The sequence below is a fragment of the Schistocerca piceifrons genome, chromosome 5, assembly GCF_021461385.2.
Source record: "Schistocerca piceifrons isolate TAMUIC-IGC-003096 chromosome 5, iqSchPice1.1, whole genome shotgun sequence".
NCBI lineage: Eukaryota > Metazoa > Arthropoda > Insecta > Orthoptera > Acrididae > Schistocerca > Schistocerca piceifrons.
In genome coordinates this window covers 189,057,297-189,076,173 of record NC_060142.1, presented here as the reverse complement: position 1 = coordinate 189,076,173, position 18,877 = coordinate 189,057,297, and positions in this window count along the sequence as shown.

The window sequence follows — 18,877 nt, the reverse complement described above, 5'->3', positions numbered from 1 at the left end:
CCACAAACAAAAATCATGACATATGTACAACTGATGTACTATTTATTTGCTTCCTCAACCATACCCATGGTATTAGACTTATCTACAGAGAACTAGATGCCATTTATTGAGCATATTGAAATTAATGAGCGTAGTGTACAAAACCCAGTATGTTGTCCTTGATGGCGAGTGTTCATTAGAGACAAGAGTATTGTCAGAAGTGCCCCAGGGAAATGTGATAGCACCGCTATTATTGTCTGTGTACATAAATGATTTGGCAGACAGTGTGAGCAGCAATTTGTGGTTGTTTGCTGATGATGTCTAAGGTACAGTAAGGTGTCAGAGTTGAGTGACTGTAGGAGGATACAAGATAACTTACACAAAATTTCTAGTTGGTTTGTTGAATGGCAGCTAGCTCTAAATGTAGAAATATGTAAGTTAATGCGGATGAGTAGGCAAAGCAAACCCATATTGTTCGTATACAGCATTAGTAGTGACCTGCTTGATACAATCACATCATTTAAATATCTGGGCATAGCGTTGCAAAACGATATTAAGTGGAATGAACATGTGAGTATTGTGGTGAATGGTCGACTTTGGTTTATTGAGAGAAAGGAAAGTGTGGTCATCTATAAATGAGGCAGCATGTAGGACGCTAGTGCGCAATATTATCGAGTACTGCTTGAGTGTTTGGGATCTATACCAGATCGTATTAAAGGAAGACATCGAAGAACTTCAGATGTAGGTTGCTGGATTTGTTACTGTTAGGTTTGAACAACAGACAAGTGTTATGGACATGTTTCAGGAACCCCAGTTGGAATCGCTCGAGGGAAGGCGACGTTCTTTTCGAGAAACACAGTGGAGAAAATTTAGAGAACCAGTGTTTGAAGCTGACTGCAAAATGACTCTACTGAGTCCAACATCCACTATGCGTAAGGACTGCAAAGATGAGATTTGGGAAATTAGGACTCCTATAGCAACATATAGTCATTTTTCCTCGCTCTTTTTGCAAGTGAAAGAGGAAAGGAAATGACTAACAATTGTATGGGGTACCTTCCACCATGTGCCATACGGATATGGATTCTGTTGGGACAGGTGTCATTAAGCCATTGTATACTTTTCTGAGGTAAGATGACCCACAACTGTTGTAACTGATCTATGATATCTGTGATACTGGCCCTGGAATGAAATTGACATCTGACCTGGTCCACACATTTTCTGTCAGGGACAGATGTGGCTATCTTGCTGGCCACAGAAGTACATCAACATCATGCAGACAGTTCATGGAGACAGGTGTCTTGTGTGAAGGAGCGTTGTCCTGTTGTAGAAAGAAAAGACAATACTGTCACATGATAGGCAACACATGAGGACACAGGATGTTTGTGACATACTGTGGTGCCGGTAGGTTTCCCTCAATCACTAGCAGTCGTGACCTTGAGTCATCCACACTGGATTCCCCCGCCATGATCTCAGGAATAAGGGCCTCTTCACACGCAGCCGCAGAGAATCCCTTCTCGTTGGCGCTTTCACTGGCGAAGTCTTTGTTTTGAATGGATGCCTTCAGACGTGCAGTGCCACTGCGTTTCTGTGGCGGTTAGGGTGGACTACCGAGACCGGTGACGCAGAAGCGAAACTGGGGCACCACTGGTGGGACATTTGTTTCAATAGCAGTCTTCACACGATGCCGCTGAGTGGCGCTACTGACCAGCCAAGCAGTGAGTAATGCTGCATTTCAACAATCGGCGCATAACTTATTAGTGATCGCTGGCCATTGTTTCTTGTGGTGCAATCCGTAGGTAACATCGTGGGCTAGAGATGGGATTGAATACAGAAGATTTCTTCTCTGAAGTTGAACATTCACCGATATGGCAAGCAAAGTGTGTAGAATTTTTAAATGAGATGGAGAAGATTAAAGCATGGGCAGCAGAAATTTCTAAGATTTCACTGGACTTTGAAGGGAAGAGTGCTACAGAAAAGAAGACATTTGGTGAGCGTCATAATAACAAAATGATTAACAAAATTGGACATATACCAAATTCTGTGTTTATTAAACTAGTAAGAATACAAAATATACTTCTAATGAGATTTTGTGTGAGGTGGTCTCACATTATTTTTTTCGAACTGTCGTGGTAGTTCTTCTGTGTTTATAAAGTAGTCTGCAAATTTGTCACGAACATTGTTCACATTTCTTTACGCCTGTGTTGGGTCTGTTGGCATGTCATATAAACCAAAAGTAGGCAGAGTGTCTTCAAAGCTGTATCTATCTCGATTTCATATAGAAGTGTGTACACACAGCTTGTCTTTATAAGATCTTCAGTAAATTCTCTAGGTATGATACAAAGATCTGTGAAAAATTCTCCACCTGTTAGCAAGAATGCCGATTCTACATCGAATATTATCTTTTAGCACTTCAGAGACAGCATTGTAACTTCTTTTTTTAACTGATATGAAATTTCCTTCATAAGGATTCAGTAGGTACAGTGACATGACAACGAATACAAAAGAAAAGTAATCAGAGTCCTGGTACAAGTGCCTGCTTTGAGGAAATTTAATTTCCTCCTCAGTTAGCTTCTTATAAAGCAATTTGTTAACATTGTTGAATCTGACGATCTTCCAAATGCACCATCGTCATTGAACATGAAACTGAAGAGGGAATTACACATGGCTAACAACAACATGGAGAACCAATTTTTGTAGTAGTAATAAAGCGACTCACCGTCAGCGGTCTTGATGACACGTTTATGTTTACCATCTATAGCCGACACACAGTGGGGAAATTGGCTGTCCTTTGAAAGGCTGTGGCAGCTTCCAGAAATCGACTTATTGTCAGAGGGGAAAGGAGTCGCGTCTCAAGTACTGCCACACAGTGTAAAACACTTGTCGTATTATAACAGATATAGTTGATGAGCCAAATGGAAATTGTAGGTGAAGATCTGTTATTGTACTTCAGGCTCCAAGAAACCTGAAAACAAATGCCAGTAACAAGCAAGAAGAATTTCCTTTGATTTTCCAGGGATATCGTTACACAAAAACTATCAGTATACAGAGCTTACAGATACTGGATTTTTTTTCGTTTTATTTTCAATATCTACTTTTCAAATGAAGCGCAAAAGCTTAATGTGTACTTACACCTAGAGAGGTGCAGAAAAGAAAGAGGAGATTATGGGAGAAAGCAATAGATTTTATTTGAGAATTTACGATATATTGATACTGTAAATAGGCTGTTCATGTTTTCTCCATGTAAGTAGGCTGTTTATGTTTTCTTATTGGCAATGTTACGTAGCGCTCAATATGAAAATCACTGGCTGTGCTGTGTGCAGTCTGTGGCTGCTTTGCATTGTTGTAATACTCGCCATTGTAGTGTTAGGCAGCTGGCTGTGAACAGCGCGTAGCGTTGCGCAGTTGGAGGTGAGCCGCCAGCAGTGGTGGATGTGGGGAGAGAGATGGCGGAGATTTGTGATTTGTCATGAACTGGTATATTTATACATGATGATATCAAGGTAAATACATTGTTTGTTCTCTATTAATATCTTTCATTTGCTAACTATCCCTATCAGTAGTTAGTGCCTTGCATAGTTTGAATCTTTTATTTAGCTGGCAGTAGTGGCGCTCGCTGTATTGCAGTAGCTTGAGCAGCGGAGATTTTTGTGAGGTAAGTGATTTGCGAAAGGTATAGTTTAACGTTAGTCAGGGCCATTCTTTAGTAGGGAATTTTGAAAGTCAGATTGCGTTGCGCTAAAAACATTGTGTGTCAGGTTAAGCACAGTCGTGTATAAATTGTTCAAAGGGGACGTTGCATATGTCGACCCTTAGCCGAGGATACCTCACTGGAATCTTCTGATCTTTTGTTGTAGTTTGTGTAATTAGTGTAGATTTTGTTTATTTCTAGCGCGTAATTGTAGAGAAAATCTCCTTTGTAGTTGCAGTCTTTCATTGTTGTACAGTAAAACAGTTGTGGCATGCATATAGATTTGCACCAAGTATTTCGCAGCTACGCTTGCAATTAACTAGATATTATTTTCAGTGATATGTTAATGTGTTCTCCTATTTTTGCACTTCAAATTGTGCTTTTCTGTGTTATCGTGTGAAATATTGTGACAATTATGGCGTGTGAAAAACGTAACACTAGGCTCCAAACTAAACTGAGAAATAATAGTGACGACGAGCGTAGCTTATCAGCGCCGCAGAGTAATGAATTTACTAATGTTCAAAGTAGTAATTTGGTAACTGTGCACAGGGAAATGGAGCGGGCGTCAAACAATGGCGTGGACAGTGAAACAATTAGTGAAGAGGGAATCATTATCGATCGATCGGTCGGCAACAGCTCGCCTCAGGAAGCCGAAATGACACGACACGATCTCGCAAATACTGTAGATTCAGGTTTTGGATCCTCACCGTTTTCTCAAATAAGTCAAGACACATTTTCTGCTTGTCAAAATGTGAATGTTTCCGGTGTAAATTCACTGCCGAAAAGCACTGAGGAACATGTTTCAGACACCAATGCATTGTTATTACAATTAATACAACAAATGGGACAAACACAGCAAAAGCTTCAAAAGTTAGACACAGTGGAACAAAATCTCAAAAAGTTAGACACAGTGGAACAAAATCTTAAAAAGTTAGACACAATGGAACAAAATCTTCAAAAGTTAGACACCACACTTGAACAAACACGTGAAGATTTAACTACTGAGTTACATAAAATCGAATCGAAATGTCAAAAAGTCTGTAACGACGTAAAAACACAAATTTGTGAGCATTTTCAACCTATTTTTTCGCGGCATGAAAATGCATTACAGAATCACGAAGCAGCCATAAAAGAACTGCAAATTATTGTTCATGAAAATCATGAGACCTTGCAAGCTAAAATTGACTCAGTTGCATCTACCGATTCGGTTACGCAACTTGCAAAAACTCAGGAAAACTTAAAGGACACAGTAGAAAGACACATGGAGGAAATTAGTTCATTGTCAGAGAAAGTAGTTGAACTTTCGGATCAGCTAAATAACTTATCTACAAAGGTAGATGATGATCTGAATGACACAACACCTGTAGCCTTCACTGACACAGAAGAGTATGAACAAATTAGGAAATTCAAACAAAATCAGAATCAAATCAATACACAGTACAAAAGAGAAATCCAGGAAGTGCAAGATCAGCTGGCACAAGTAGTACAAGAATTACGTATTTCAGAGGACACTCGCGCTCCAACACGGGAAGAGGGACTTAGAAATACGGAAAAGCCGCAAAATAATAACACAGGGCATTTCGGAAGTTATGAAAGAAATTGGCAATGTGCACCGAATTTTGAGATGGAACGGCCGACACGACCTAACAATGACCGATATGCGACTCGCCGACATGATGATTTTGACTATAAGCTGTTCATTACTACACGTAAATTCAAAACATTGAAGAATTCTGGCAACGACATTCATCCACAAGCATGGCTCCATCAATTCTCTCATTGTTTTCCTCCCAACTGGTCGTTGGAACACAGATTGGAATTTATGTGTGGCTACTTAGAGAATGAACCAGCTGTAAGAATGCGATCGGTAATTCACGATTGCCACAGTGAAGGAGAATTTTACCATGCCTTCCTCTCAGCATATTGGTCTCAAGCCACACAAGACCGCGTAAAACATGGTATCATAATGATGAAACATTTCGAACAATCTGAATTTTCCAGTCTTGTGAAATATTTTGAAGACATGTTGCACAAGAATCAGTACCTGTCAAACCCATACAGCCCCTCAGAACTCATCCGCATTTGCTTAATCAAATTACCTGAACATTTACGACATATTATTTTGGCAGGACGTTGCAAAGACGACATTGAAGCTTTTCAGGGACTGTTACAAGAACTGGAAAGTGACACTGACAATCGGGGAACGCGGAAACAGGAGCACAACAATTACAGGTCACATCTGTCACAATTCCACGATGAAAGAAACAATAACTGGACACGAAAAGGCTATTCTTACAACGCAAATCGTGACCAAAACAGACACCACCCATATGACAACCACTGGCAGAGTAATAATAGTTACAGAGAAAGATCGCATTTCCGTAGTAATGAATATGACAGAGATAACCGCAGAAACAGACAATATGGGAACCAAAACAATTATTACCAGGGGAGACAGAATAACTTCAGACGCAACAGTTCAGCGCGCAGTTACGACTCAGGGAGAAATTCTCCACCACTTAACCGACAAGAAAGGAACTACAGAAACTACCGACAAAACGACAGACGTGAATTTCATCAGAACTGGCGGGATTCTAACAGAGCTGGGCCCTCTCGGCAAGGCGAATTCGTAGAAGTTAGGTCTCCTAATCCCAATAACGACGCGCGCCAACAAAGGGACAGACAATGACTCACACCGCATGCAGCAGGCAGCCGCGTGCGCCCGCTAGCTCCGAGAAAAATAACATGAGACGTTAACCATGAGAAAATTTTTAGCACTCCTCCCCGACGTATACCACATGATAATTCCGTTGAAGTTGAAAGTCTGCGTACTAGGAAGAGTAAAGGATTGCACCACACTTCACATGTAAAACCGCTTACTGCGAGATAATCTGCTTTTTAACTTTGTCTTTGCCTTAAAACTTTTCACTTTACATTACTAGTATGCTGTGTTAGACTTAAGAAACTGCTAACATACAACAATGTTTGAAGTTAAATATCCAGTGTAGAACCTAGGGAACATTTTTAAACAGAAATTACGAATGCATTGTTATAGTGAACAGACGACACAGTGTTGTATTTGTACATTCTTGCTTGTTAGTTGCACGATTACGTAACGACTATCAGGCTTACATACTTAGAACATTTACCAGTACTGCTAATGAGATTTTAATGCAACATTTTGGTTTATTTGAAAATACATTCTGAATTTAAAGTGCTTTCTGAGAGATACCAGATGACACAGAGGTTAGTTTATGTGACAGCTACACGATTTTTATCATGACGCTACTAATGAGTGACAATTTACAATGTTGCTTTTGCGGTGTATCTGTTTTATATCTGCACAGTTTTCTGAATTCTTCTGGAAAGAAAAACATGTTTTAGTAGTAACTTTTGTGGTATAGCAACAATGAGACAGCCTTTTTTCGTGGCACAACAATACGTTACTGTACAGTACTTTCTTCATCACGCCAATAAGCTAATAACTACGATATCTATACGCAAAGCATTTCACTTTTGTTTATCATGAAGTAAGTACATTGGCTTCTGCAGAACTTAGCTTTCGGAGGAAAATAACTACGACACTTCCACAGAGATTATCTTACAACAAGATGCACATTTAGCGCTACAGGACACGCATTCCAGTGATCAATTTTATATTTAAAACATTTATTTTTAAAGATTTTTGAATTACAAAGAAAGTTTTCCGTGATATATTTCATTTCATTGCTGTAATCTGTAACACCTGAGGGTATAATTACATAAATCCTCAGGGGGGTACATGCCTACTTTGTGTACCATGTGTGTGGCAACCACAAGGAACCCTAGCTAATATGGTATTTGCTTATACAACTTTACACATCGGTACCATATTTCTCTAACACACAAATTACACAGCTATCTGATCATTTAACTGAGAGAGACAAACATTTATTTTACTATATCAGTGACAGATGTTTACGTAATTACACAGTTGGATAACTTCACACTTATGAAACTGTATTTTGTCTGTACTTTGTAAACTGTTCATATTTTTTCGGAATCATTGTGATACTATGAGAGCTTTGAATGATGTATTTGGTATGAGATCATGATTTTTAAAGTACGTTTGAGGCAGCTGACACTTTTGACATGAGCAGAGAATTTTTTTAGGCTTAGAAATTATTGGAGGAAGTTACGACGATTTTGAGATTTGACTGAGGTGTTATGATGTTATTATTACGACGACGATGTGTATTATGTTGTTGAGGAATGTTTATTATGCTACGTATTTCTCATGATGAAATATTGAAGAAGTGTCGACGAATATGTATATGTATAATGAGGTAAGGAATAATGAGTAGTGTTTAGGGACTCTGATTTATGAAAAGGATGTTGGAAACCAAGAAATGTACTTTAAGAGTTATGAAATGTGTGTGTATATTCGTGAATGTATTACAATGCAGACGAAAATTTTTTTTGGACACTGTTATATCAATAGCATTTTGTTTCTACAGATTTGTAACGCAAATTCTTGACCTGTGAAATATTTTTATATGCGACTGTCTCTGTAGCGGAAACTGCTGTCGTAAATATTTCCGTAAGAAAGTTAACGGACCACCTACACATAATGCGTCGTGGGCACCCAGCTGTGTCAGACGCCTGGAGAAAAAGCCATTAGCGCGTGCCTTTCAGAGCACAGGAAAACACCTGGAGAACAAGCCATTAGGGTGTGCCTTTCATCGCTAATGCGACACCCTCGTTACTTGAAAACAGATGATTACTCGCACTTTGTGCTAATTGCTGAAATGCTTATGAATTGATGGGAAATATTCGTACATCTGCACACCTGATTATGACAAGTGTCTTTCTATGAGAGTTGAGAGCTACTGACTTACGAAATGCCACATGACTATTGAATGATATTTTTATGCTTTGGTTTGCGTAGTTGCTTATTTCACTTGATATCTGGTTTCCAGCTGTGTTGCAGCATTGCTTTTATAAAATGAAATGCATTTGCTAATGTGAACACTTTCTGTCAACAGATCTATTAAATAATTATTTTATGATCCACATTCTTTAAAAAAGGAGCACTTGGAAAGGAAAGAACAATAAGAAGGGACTAATACCAGTAACTGCATCTATAATTTTCTTTTCAAGTACATGGTAATATTTCTTTTTACAATCAGTTGTTGTGGTGCACCACTTTAATTACTTAGACATTAAGATGTGATTATACATTTCCCTTATCTGCATTGTTGTTTTTACTGTAATATTTTTTCTGCTTGAGCTATGTCATGTTTAGATATAAGTTATTGCATTTGCTGTTGCTGTTTGCCAGGCATAGTGCTACTAAATTTCACATTACATTACTCTGCTAAGCCAATTTTACTACTCATTGATTTTTCATGTTGCTGCACATTGGCTCATATTAGTTGTAATTTTGCATTTTATCTGTAAATTAGATTTACTGCTGCTTGCTTTGCACTCTGCATTTTTTTGGTCATTGCTGTTTGTGTTACATGTTTTGTGCTGCTGCATTGCCTCGTCCCTTAGTTTAGCATCTGAGCTCAGTAGATTTAAGTTAGCTTAAGAGGGGGTAGCCTCTAAGAGAATGAGTTGCGATGAATTGGAAGAAATACATTGAGAAAACAGGTTTAGGTAGGATTTTCTTGGAAATAAATGATGAGGTAAGATAATGGAAAATAAAAATGAGGTAAGAGATGTGTGAACATATAAACACAGAAAGCATGCTTAGTTAGAATTTTTTTTGGTGGAAACAAAGGATGAAATAAGAAGAAAGATATATGAAGTTTTGGGTTGGACTGCAGTACCGAATGTTACACTGAAAACGAACCCTGTCCTTTCCTATTGGTGTTATCCCACTATGTGTGTGTGTACCCTTGTGTATTTGTTTTCTTCCTGTCTCTGTGTAATTTCATAGAATTTTTTTCTTCTTTTAATATTAAGCTACATTCACTATGATGAGGAATACTTTTATCCTCAAATACAATTGGCATTAATAATATGTTATTTACCTTATAAATATGCTTACACATTATTTATTCTGTTTAATGCTCATGTGTGAAGTTGATGTTTCAAAAATTATTGTGATCTTTTATGTATGTACTCATGTCATAATTCCACTGATGTATATGTTTGTTCGATTCTTTTGTAAAGCCTGTACTACAGATGTTATCTGTATTATTATGTTTTTAATGATGTATTTTGTACCTTTGTTATTGTATTTTTATGTTATCAAATTGTAATTGTTACCAGTTCTTCCAATTAAGTTACATTTCACTGCACACGTTTCTGTTGGTCATAGTATATGGACAATATGTGAGAAGTTGGGACTGTGAGTGTTTGCACGTGTGTTAATAACTCAGCAAGGGACTGGATAACAGCATTGCTGGATCTAAGGACAATTCCAAAAACGTTGTGAGTGCACAAGTGGTGGTTTATGGACTTGCTATATTCTCCGCAAGACTCTTCGATGGTGAATGTGCACCTGCACAATCGCAACAGATGGCTGCTGGCCATTTCTACAAGGACTGCAGTGGGTCTGCACCTCTGGTGGCCCACCAATACCATTATCTCTACAAGGACTACAGTGGGTCTGCATCTATGATGACCTACCAACGCCATTATTTCTACAAGGACTGCAGTGGGTCTGCACCTCTGGTGGCCCACCAATACCACAATCTCTACCAGAACTCCAGTGGGTCTGCTCTGTGATGACCTACCTACCAATATTCTTCCAAACTTCGAATGACTCTGCTGTGGGTTTGCTCTGTTGTGGCCCATTACCTGTCTGCATGTCGAGAGTCAGCACTGTCTTTCCGTTGGAAGGTCAACACTACTTCTTCAAGACTGCATGGAAATCCACTACTTCTATGTGCATTTTCTTTTACTGCTTGGACTTTGAGAAAAACTCTGCATTTTTACTGTGATGAACAATGTGGACTGTCTTTATGGACTGTGAGAAATTTTGATCTTTTGACCAACATAATATTAATAAGTGTGTGCATTTTATATCTTTGTTACTGTAATTGTGAAAAATTTTTGTCAAATCTGTATTGGCCAGTGCCCAACACCATTTGTAAAAATTTTTGTGGGGAGCATGGGGGCTATGTAAGTAGGCTGTTCATGTTTTCTCCATGTAAGTAGGCTGTTTATGTTTTCTTATTGGCAATGTTACGTAGCGCTCAATATGAAAATCACTGGCTGTGCTGTGTGCAGTCTGTGGCTGCTTTGCATTGTTGTAATACTCGCCATTGTAGTGTTAGGCAGCTGGCTGTGAACAGCGCGTAGCGTTGCGCAGTTGGAGGTGAGCCGCCAGCAGTGGTGGATGTGGGGAGAGAGATGGCGGAGATTTGTGATTTGTCATGAACTGGTATATTTATACATGATGATATCAAGGTAAATACATTGTTTGTTCTCTATTAATATCTTTCATTTGCTAACTATCCCTATCAGTAGTTAGTGCCTTGCATAGTTTGAATCTTTTATTTAGCTGGCAGTAGTGGCGCTCGCTGTATTGCAGTAGCTTGAGCAGCGGAGATTTTTGTGAGGTAAGTGATTTGCGAAAGGTATAGTTTAACGTTAGTCAGGGCCATTCTTTAGTAGGGAATTTTGAAAGTCAGATTGCGTTGCGCTAAAAACATTGTGTGTCAGGTTAAGCACAGTCGTGTATAAATTGTTCAAAAGGGGACGTTTCAATACGTCATTGGAAGCTACGTTTGAAAGTATTGAAGAAGGTATCTAGGATGACCCCCAGCACGATGCAGCACAGTCGAAGGGACCAAAAAGAGCATTTGGTCTTATGCGTAATGAAAAGAAGGAACGTACGAAGGGGCCTACAGGAACAGACGATCTTATCGAAACACTTAATGCTAAATTCTACAGCTGTCAAAAATCGAATGAACAGAATGAAGATACACTATTCAGGTTGCGTTTAGTGCCTAAGTTTAAAAAACTCCCAGAACTTGTAAAATTATACGCAAAGTGGACATTTTAAATGTTTTAAGAACGGCAAGGAATGAAAGTGTTGCAGTAGCTTGTAGCTCAACGAGATACGCCTCACATTGTTCGGTCCCATATCTCAGCCTGCAGCATATTACATAAAACGTCGTGTGCACACGGAAATTTCATCTATCCGCAGACCAATTCAGTCACTCTTAATAGCGCACAATGATCTGCATGGGAAGTCAACATCATTATGAACTGACGCCCAGTACATCTGCTTAAGGTATGTCTTCATAAATAAGTTTAGAATAATTTATATAATAAGCTGATGTGCGTTTTGTAACAAAAAAAATTATGGTTGGATACGGGTCTAAATTGTTCTTACCTCGATGTGAGAGCAAGCGTCTCATTTGCTGGCATGCTGGTGTTTGTTCCCTGTGTAGCTGGCTGGGGCATGGAAAAAGTTCGTCGAAGGGTCCCGCGACATTTGGAAATACACAAAAAACTTCCCGGCGTCCTGTTGAAGGTCGTCATACAACATATAAAACAAATCAGTGAGCTATTCCTCCTCCTAGAAACGAATGCAACCAGGATTTTCTTTTAAATTCCTTCTTTTTTGTTTTATTATTCGGTAAGAGAATCAAAGGAGGGCATCCTCCTCATGAGACTCCTTGGCGAAAGTGAAACACAGCGCCACAGCACTCAGCATTGCAGCAGCGGCAGCATCCAAGGCTGCTCTCAGCAACAGCTGCGCCTGTTCCCACAAGGGAACCTCCCCATCGCACCCCTCTCAGATTTAGTTATAAGTTGGCACAGTGGATAGGCCTTGAAAAACTGAACACAGATCAATCGAGAAAACAGGAAGAAGTTGTGTGGAACTATGAAAAAAATAAGCAAAATATACAAACTGAGTAGCCCATCAACATCAAGGCAACATCAAGGAGAATATGACGTCAGGAGCGCCGTGGTCCTGTGGTTAGCGTGAGCAGCTGTGGAACGAGAGGTCCTTGGTTCAAGTTTTCCCTCGAGTGAAAAGTTTAATTTTTTATTTTCAGACGATTATTATCTGTCCGTCTTTTGGGAGTGATTATCACAGCCACAAGAAAACCTAAATCGGGCAAGGTAGAAGAATCTTTTTACCTATTCGCCAAGTGTACAAGTTAGGTGGTTTGACAACATATTCCTGTCATGTGACGCACATGCCGTCACCAGTGTCGTATAGAATATATCAGACGTGTTTTCCAGTGGAGGAATCGGTTGACCTATGACCTTGCGATCAAATGTTTTCGGTTCCCATTGGAGAGGCACCTCCTTTCGTCTACTAATCGCACGGTTTTGTGGTGCGGTCGCAAAACAGAGACACTAAACTTATTACAGCGAACAGGGACGTCAATGAACGAACGGACAGATCATAACTTTGCGAAAATAAAGAACGTAAACTTTTCACTTGAGGGAAGACTTGAACCAAGGACCTCTCGTTACGCAGCTGCTCACGCTAACCACGGGACCACGGCGCTCCTAAGCTCACACCTTCTTTGATGTTGCCTATCTTGGGCATAGACTACTCAGTTTGTATATTTTGCTTATTTTTTTCGTAGTTCCACACAAATTCTTCCTGTTTTCTCGATTGATCTGTGTTCAGTTTTTCAAGGCCTATCCACTGTGCCAACTTGTAACTAAATCTGAGGGGGGTGCGATGGGGATGTTTCCTTGTCAGTGGCAGCGTGGCGCGCCGTGCTGAGTGAAGACTCGGGCGCTGCAAATAAACGCTTCTCGGTGGCATCGTGTGAAGGGGTCCTGAAGCAGTCCTCACAGGGCACGTGTTTCTCATCGCGAAGCCCGCCGGACGTGCTGTCCATCGTGGCTGCTGCACCCTCTGAAATGATCTGATGCATCTCGCGGTACATAATGTTCTCTTCATCATGATTTGCGAGCGCAGCGCTCTCCAGCGGCATTCCCCGGCTGCATCTGGATTGCAAGTCACACAGTAGCTTTACGAAAATGGACGAGCGTAATGCAGCTGCGTTAACTATCTTAGCAATTACGGAAGGAGAACAGAGAAAGTAGCGTTGGTGGACTTGTCATTAGTAATCAGGTGATTCACGTGGAAAGATTTCTGATGTGATTATGACCGCACGACGGGAACTGACAGGCTAGCTGGAGCTAGACGCTTGGGACATTCCATTTTGGAAATCGTTAGCGAATTCAGTATTCCGAGATCCACAGTGTCAAGAGTGTGCCGAGAGTACCAAATTTCAGGTATTACCTCTCACTACGGGCAACGCAGTGACCGACGGCCTTCACTTAACGACCGAGAGCAGCGACGTTTGCGTGGAGTTGTCAGTGAGAGAGACAAAGAACACTGCCTGAAATAACCGCAGAAATCAGTGTGGGACGTCCGGCTAACGTATTCGTCAGGACAGAAAGGCGAAGTTTGGCGTTAATCGGTTATGGCAGCAGATGACAGAAGCGACTGCCTTTGCTAAGAGCACGACATCGCCCGCAGCGGCTCTCCTGGGCTCGTGACCCTATCGGTTGGACCATAGACCACTGGAAACCTGTGGCCTGGTCAGACGAGTCCCGATTTCAGTTGGTAAGAGCTGGTGGTTGGGTTCGAGTGTGGTGCAGACCCGGCGAAGCCATGGACCCAGGTTGTCAACAAGGCACTGTGCAAGCTGGTGGTCGTTCCATAATTGTGTGGGCTGTGTTCTTCATGGAATGGGTCCTCTGTTCCATCTGAACCGCTCGTTGACTGGAATGGCTACGTGGAGACCATTTGCAGCAATTCATAGACTTCATATTATAAAACAACGATGGAATTTTTATGAATGACAATGCACCATATCACCGGGCCACAACTGTTCGGAATTGATTTGAAGAACATTCTGGACAGTTCGAGCGAATAACTTGGCTATCCAGATGGCCCAACATGAATGCCATCGAACATTTATGGGACGTAATCGAGAGGTCAGTTCGTGCGCAAAATCCTGCACCGGCGTCACTTCCGCAGCTACGGACGGCTACAGAGGCACCATGGCTCAGTATTTCCGTAGGGGACTTCCAATAACTTGTTGAGTCCATGTCACATGGAGCTGCTGCACTACGTTGGGCAAAAGGAGGTCTGACACGATATTATGGAGGTATCGCATGACTACTGTCGCCTCGGTGTAATGCTGTGCAACGACCTGAGGTATATGCTGTTCGTTAACTCAATTAGATCTCCATCTCATTTTCGGTATAAATTGAATGCAGTTAAAATACAGTGTGTAATGTTTGTCTGCTCATGCATAATACCGATAATCTCGATATTGTGTTGACTACCATAACTCTGAAATAAGTACTTCAGAGGCGGAGCAGAAGACGAAGAAGCCAAAGAATAACAACTACTTTCCACCTAGCCGCAGTAGGGGAGCCGAATTAGCAAAAGCGAAACCGCCCCCTCATTGCACAAATCAATCTAACTATAGTCTACTCATTGAATATCCCCTCTTGATTGTTCTTTTGGGCTGGTAGCCAATCCAGCCACAGCACTGGGGTTCCCACACTGGGGGGAGCAAGCCTCTAGTTTGCATATTCTGATAGGAGCCATATCTCTCTTGCCTGAAGAAAGAAGATTTTTTGACTAAAGAGACGTCATTGTTAATGTAAGCAAGGTCTTGTATGCAAAAAACATCTACCTAGACGGGACCAGAGTCCCTCATTTACGGAGTGACCTAATCTTTCCGGGCTGACCATTTTCAATTTCTGAAATAAGGCTGTTAAGCTTCCCAGACACTCGTGCCCGTGTAAATTATTTTTTTGCCGCTCGCTCAAAGGACCTGGCCACTTCCTGGCATCAGGGATGTGGAGGGGGGTTACAGTCCTGCCTCCACTAAACAAGTACACCAACTGCTCTGACCGTATCATCCCAGATTCTAACATGAGAACCCACGGAGTTGTATGACCATCGCATCTTTAGCACAAAAGCTCAGTTTACATCAGCCTCCCTTAAGTGGCTTCTTCCACCCACTTTCGGCCATCCGACCACCTTTCTGGCGGACTGCCGCCTGATCCAGGTTAACTGTTTTGTGAAGCGGTACCCTTCTGTCTGACCCTAAGCGGAAAGACGAGAGAGCTTTGGCCGAAGTCAGTCTGCAAGAAAGACCTGCTCTCCCGATTCACTCACACGGCCAGGGCGCTGCACGCAGCGTTTATGGCTGAGCGGGATTCTTTGAACAAGATATTTACTGGCAAGATGCAAACGTGAGGCAGTCCATGAAATCAAGAGACTGGTGTATGTATTTTACACCAAGTCCTACAATAGCAAAAACTTCTATGTGTAACTTGTGTTTACTTTCTCACACAGACCGGCGGTAAGTTAAAGAGTCTGGCCACTGGGGAAACGTTCTAGTCGTTTCCCTATGCAACAAGAATTGCAGCAAATGCATTATTCATAATAAATAACATCCAGTATTTCGCATAATATTTATGTTAAATTTATAAAAGAGACTCTGAATCTTTTAGAAAACAGAAGATGAAAAAGAAAACTGGTAGTAGCTGGACGGGAACCTGCTATCTCTCTCACTATAATTCGCGACGCTATCAGTTGCACTCTGGTTTCAACATGGCTGCAGCGCCTCAGTTATATGGTATACACTGAGTAACGGCTGTATCTATAAATATCATAATTTTTTAGAATTTAACTGTGACAAACTGCACCCACAAACACGCGCTTTTGATATATCTCATTGTGCTGTAGTACTACAACGGTATACTTTCACACCAAACAAGTAATAACACTAAAGCATAAATACGGGAAGCATTTAACTAATGGTATCTTTTTCCGTATCGAACGATCCTCAATGTGGTGATGCTTTGAAACAGCTTATATTCATACCACATACTCCTTTTTTTTAAAAAAAAATAAAAAATACGGAGTTTAACTCAACACAATATAACGGCTCCTAACTTCTGCTCGTGACGTAAAACTGAAACCATGAAGCCACATCTCATTGGATGGGCCACGGTGGTCTACACGAGGCGAAATTATTTATTTCACGCATCGTAATGTAGCGTACCGTATCTTGGAATTCCACGCTGCGACGTCGCCAGATCCTCATCCGCACACGCTTTCATATCCGGTGAGATGACGGCTGAAGGCTGCGGCCGTGGCGTGGGCGCCTGGCGGTGGCGAGGCAGGGGCGTGGCGCGCGCGGGACTTACCGAAGTGCGTACTGAAGTGGCGCTGTCAGAGACACGCAGGACGGATGTCGAACCGCCGAATCCATTGCTTCGGCAAGAAACAAGCTGAGAACAAAAGCGCTTGAATGAAGTAAGGAAACGTGAAGTTAACATTCTTGAGTGGAAGGACAATAAATATGAGGCACTGAGGGGTAATGGATGCCCTTATATTGTAAGACGTGTATATTTCTATTGTCTATTGTCAAATGACAATTTATGAAAGATGTTTATATTTGATTAATAAGATTAAGTAGGAATAATTAATATTTGTCATGTTGGAAATAATTGTGGTAGCAGGGAATGTCTGCACCAAAGTATTGTTGACAAGAGAGACCGCAAATTGACATAATTTTAAAAAGGGCGGGAGAGACCGCGTACGGATACAATTAAAGAAAAGAGCGGGCAAGACCGCGAATTGATACATTTTGTAATGGTAGCAGGGATTGTCTGCACCAGAAACCATTGTTGGCAGGAGATTATAATCCATCCCAAAAACCATCAACATAAAACTTTGCAAAAATTTTATTGTTGTCAAGAAAAAGTGTAACTATGAATTACGTAACTTCAGTCAAATTAATTAAAGAATAACGTCAGCTTTGGTAATAAATACAGCCACTTATTATGAAAGCCCGCCAGCAGTTAACAGAGTATAGTAAAACAGAGTAAGTATATTCATGTCACAGTTCGATGTAGCAGTCAGATGGCGAGCCAGTAACAGTAAAAAAGGTAAGGAACAGTTTTGGGTTATTGCAGATAACGACTGAGGGCCGCACGACGACGACACATTCTATGTTTCGTCGAAATAATCCGAAAATCACTTTTAAAAAGCAGGAATTAAATTTGTGTGCGAAGATTGAGAAAGAGAATAAATTTCACAGGAAAGATTTCATTTGTTATTATTAAGCAAGAGATAGAAATCCTAAGGAAAGGTTTCATAGTTTATTGTAAAAGGGAAGGTTATCATTAACAAAAGAGGTATAGAGGAGAAGGGAAGGTTGTGTAACAAAAGAGGTATAGAGGAGACGGGAAGGTTTCAATATGTCATGAAGAAATCATCCTGTTCTTGAACGCTGCCCCTCGATGGTGTGAGTGTTACTACGCTTAGATTGCAGCTCGAAACGAAAAAAAAATTAAACCTGAGCCTAAATACCGCACATTTTGTGAGAGATGTTCAAAATATTACGACACTTTTCCAAAAATCTGATCGTCAGTAGTTCGCTGCTGTAGACCAGAAATTCCTCTTTACGTCGCACAGTTTCCTACCATGTGACAGAGATTTCGCCCTTCCCCGTGTATCACACAGACGACTGGATACCAGTCATTCTTAACGCCAAGGACAATTGATTTCTCGTCTGCAAGAACGAATTAGATGACTTCAGGGATCTTAGCACATTAGACTAAGGGCAGCACAGAGATTGATTCAAGATAACTTGTTATGTGTTATGATGACGACGAACGAGTCGTCGCCAATGTTGACTGGTGGCCAATGCTAAATAGAAACATATAAATCACTACAGGTTTGTCAGTAACGTCGATAAGGTGCTGGCTGCATGGTCTGGATCTGCAACGACCAAAATAATTAGAAGTCGTTGGTAAAAAATAATATATGTTCTACTTAACTGGTTGTACAGTATTCCTCTTGGCTGCATACATATAATTATAAACATATAGCTGTTGAGGCTTAGGCCATACGGTACTACGCGCCTTGTTAGAGGTTGCTTCCTATCAGCTGAAGACTATGCTACTTTACTACTTGACGTCCCGAGCAGGAGTGGACGAGAGCTCGCTAGAAACTCGATACAAGATGCGGAGCGGCGCTGGTCGCGACTCGCGGGTCCAACGATACTAATACGGACCGTGGTCGATAACTGCAACCCCTAACAAGTGTGGTATCGAACGTTGATACCACATCAGGTCCGGCCACAAATTTCATCTGATGACTCAACTACGCTAAGGAATAACATCAGGCAACCGTGGGTTGTTAAAGAGTTGCAAAGAAGCCGAGAGGTATTGGTAAAAGAAATCTGCCGCGAGATAACATTT